The sequence below is a fragment of the Phoenix dactylifera genome, unplaced genomic scaffold, assembly GCF_009389715.1.
Source record: "Phoenix dactylifera cultivar Barhee BC4 unplaced genomic scaffold, palm_55x_up_171113_PBpolish2nd_filt_p 000291F, whole genome shotgun sequence".
Taxonomy (NCBI): Eukaryota; Viridiplantae; Streptophyta; class Magnoliopsida; order Arecales; family Arecaceae; genus Phoenix; species Phoenix dactylifera.
In genome coordinates, this window is record NW_024067771.1 from 524,775 (window position 1) to 528,623 (window position 3,849).

The following is a 3,849-nucleotide window of genomic DNA, read 5'->3' on the forward strand; positions in this document are numbered from 1 at the left end:
TCCTAAAAGTAGATTTAGGGCTGATTCCCTTTGGGAATGTGAGGTTGGAGCCTCACCGTCCTTAGGGATTTGTAAGACAGTGGATAGGACATCTTCATTGACTTCTACTAATGTCCCCCGGACATATGCAGTGTACCCTTGGTCCCCTAAGGCCATATTGCTAAAAAGTTCTCTAACTAGGCCGGGGTAGGTCGAGGTATTTAGGGTACAAAGGTGCTCCCACCCTTGGGCTCGGAGTCTCTCTCCAATAGAGAACCCCTCATGATCTAAAAATGAGAAATCTATGTACCTTCCGGTCGTGACTGTGCGATTTGCACAGGAAATAGTCGTGGTTGGCGGAGCAACCGGAGGAGACGGCGGGGAATGTTCTTCCCTCCGTTCCTCATCGTCGGCCGCTGCCCTAGGTCGCCTTCCACGGGTTGTCCTAGCTCTTTTGGGTGCCATGATTGGAAATCCTAAGAAAAAGTGGAGAAGGAGGCTAGGGTTTGTGATGGAGAACAAATGGAGGCTAGGGTTTTCGTTTTTGGTCGGGGATGAGAGAAGATAGCTCGGGTCGGCTCGAGCTGTTTCACTTATTTTAAAAACCCTAGTTCGGTCCCCGAGACGTCTCCGCGACTAAGGCGAGACGTCTCGCCTGGGGGGACGTCTCTGCGACTTGCCAGAGACGTCTCCGGCACTGAAAAATTTCAGACTGAATTTTATCTTTTCCCAAATTTTTATTTAATCGCCCTAAACAACATGATTTCTTTTGATAAACACAGAGTGAATTTGTTTGTGATCCTCCCCATTAATAATACACCCTATAATAATTTGGTTATGATTTTTGAATTATTAATATTGAAATGAGGAATGTTTGACCAAATTTCGAATACCTATGACATAGGCTCTGAAAATATCTCTATGAAGAGTCCAAGGGAGGGTAACCATCCTCCGGAAAGTCAAACAGTTCGTCATTTAGCTTAGATGGATTCATGCTTTCACTTATATTGACCTTGAGATGGATTACTAGTTTGAGTAGCAAAGCAATGCAATACAAATTCAATTCATTTGCTAGGATCATACAAGCTTAAAGCATTCCTCAAGAAATTGAATCTATCTTTACAAAGGGGCTTTGTAAAGATATCAGCCAATTGATTTTCAGTACATACATATTCAATCATCACATCATTTTTCAGCACATGATCCCTAATAAAGTGATGCCTAATCTCTATATGCTTTGACTTAGAGTGTTGGACAGGATTTTTTGTTAAATTAATTGCACTTGTATTATCACATTTAATTGGTATATTATCCATTTTGATACCGAAATCTTCAAGTTGTTGCTTAATCCAAAGAACTTGGGCACAACAGCTTCCAGCTGCAATGTACTCAGCCTCAGCTGTGGACAAGGCAACTGAATTTTGTTTCTTGCTAAACCAAGAAACCAAATTGGCACCCAAGAATTGACATGTGCCACTTGTGCTTTTTCTGTCGAGTTTGCACCCGGCAAAATCAGCATCGGAATAAGCAATTAAATTTATGTCAGATTGTTTAGAATACCATAAGCCTACATTAGATGTCCCTACTAGATATCTAAAAATTCTCTTAACAGCTTGCAAGTGTGATTCCTTAGGATATGCTTGGTATCTAGCACACATACAAACACTGAATAATATATCTGGTCTACTAGAAGTAAGGTAAAGTAGAGAGCCTATCATACCTCTGTACAATTTGCAGTCTATACTTTTACCTTTTTCATCTTTGTCAAGCTTGCAACTTGAGCCCATGGGTGTGCTGATTTCCTTTGCATCCTTCATCTTGAATTTTTCCAACATTTCCTGTTGGGAACCCGCCCATGCCGCTGATATTTCAAAAATTAAATCAGGTGGCAGCGGAAGAGGCATGTGTGGGATCGACGTTCATCGCATGAACGTTGTTTCGAGACCTTTCGCAATTAGGTAAGAATTAAAACTTTTAAAACTAATAGGAAGATCAAATCTTCACCTTGCGCGGGCAGATGATCACCGCAAATCTGAATTCGTGGTTTTGGAAGAGGGTTCGCTTGAAGCCGTTCAAACGTCCGGCCTCTACGGGTATCCACACGAAGCAGGATCCGATCCAAGCTCTCTATCTCACCGGGGTGCTAGCTCCCTTGCAGAGATAGCTTTTGATGGCTGATCTCCTCTCTTTCAATCAACCCTTGATTGCACTTGAGAGGAGGAAGAAGAAGGATGAAGAAGAGGAAGAAGATCACAGCCCTTCGCAGCCTTCTTCTTTTCTTACGCGTTGAAGCCAAGAGGAAGGAGAAGGGATGCCGCCAAGCTTCAACTTGCTTGCACCTTGCTTGCGGCCTAACCAAGGGAGGAGAGGGGAGGGTGGCGGCAGCAAGAGGAGGATTCTTCAATGCCTTAGGGCGCCGGCCCCTAGTCCTCCTTTTATAAGGATTGGAGCTCCTAACAATTAGGAGTTCCATGATAACTTACCAAAGGAAGGGGGCGCCGGCCCTAGCTCTTCATGTCGCCCTAGCCAAGTGAAGAGGGGCTGATGTCCTTCTTACTTGGTTAACCTAATCCTCTTCCAAAGAGGATTAGGTGCCTCTCTCATGGTTTCATCCCAATCCAATTAGGATTAGCCAAATTGGGTTCAATCTATGCTAGTCCTAATCCAATTAGGACTTGAATGAACCATGACTCATTTGAACTCTTCAATCCTAATCCAATTAGGAGTCATGTTGATTCATTAGATTAATAATTAATTAGGACATAAGGAATCCTAATCCAATTAGGATTTGTTTAATTCTAGTCCTAATCCAATTAGGACTCTAATTTGAATCCAAAGTCCTAATCCGATTAGGACTCTAGGAATCCTACTCCAAGTAGGAATCCAATTTTGATTCAAAACTCCTAATCTCATTAGGATTGAGGAATCCTATTCCAAGTAGGAATCCCAGTCCTACTCCAACTAGGATTCCCAGTCCTAATCCAATTAGAACTCTAGGTATCCTACCCGAAGTAGGATTTCTTGTTTCAAGTCCAATTAATTAATTCCCTTTCCTTCTTCAACTTCTTATCAATCAAATTGATTTCTTGTGATTCCTAATCACGATTTCAACCATCGGATCGGTCAATACTTCTAGTGTGTGTGACCCCATAGGTTCTATTCTGACTGGTAGTGAGATATATTGTGATCTCTATCTCAATATCATTGAAAACTCCTTTCAATGGGTTGGAACGATTCCAACTCAACTCATTAGGGTTTATCGATCATCAAGATAATCCCTATGAGTCCCACCATCCACCAGTGACACCTAGCAGCATGTAGTGGCTACCCAGCAGAATGGAATGATGAACCTCTAGGTGCAGTTAACGTGTGATACAGTCCTACTATCGTGGATCCCTACAGGACGGAGGTCATGGATAACTCGTCAAACCCCATCGTCTGTCATATGTCAAGATTTATTCGACTTGAGTTCGATAGTGAAAAACTCCTTTTCCACTTCATATTTCTGCCCTGGCCAAGGTCTTAGAACTCAGTCTAACAAATCACATAGGATCACTCCTCTTCTATCAAGGTCGATAGATTCCTTATAGGTGCATACCCTACTCCTACAGTGAACCTACTGCAGCCAATCTACACTGCATGGACCCATATGGCTAGAGACCATGTATGTGTGCAGTCAAACTACAATAACCTCACTGTGAGTAGCCGAAGCACCGTAGGTCAAAGGACCAGTCACACTACTGCAACATCAAGCAAGTCACCGACGAGTGGATAGACATCCAAGTGACTTCTTGTCTTGGTCACGCTCAGTATCCTTGTTCTCTAACAAGCACCTGCACTATCACTTCAGTGTCCCTACACTGTGGACTC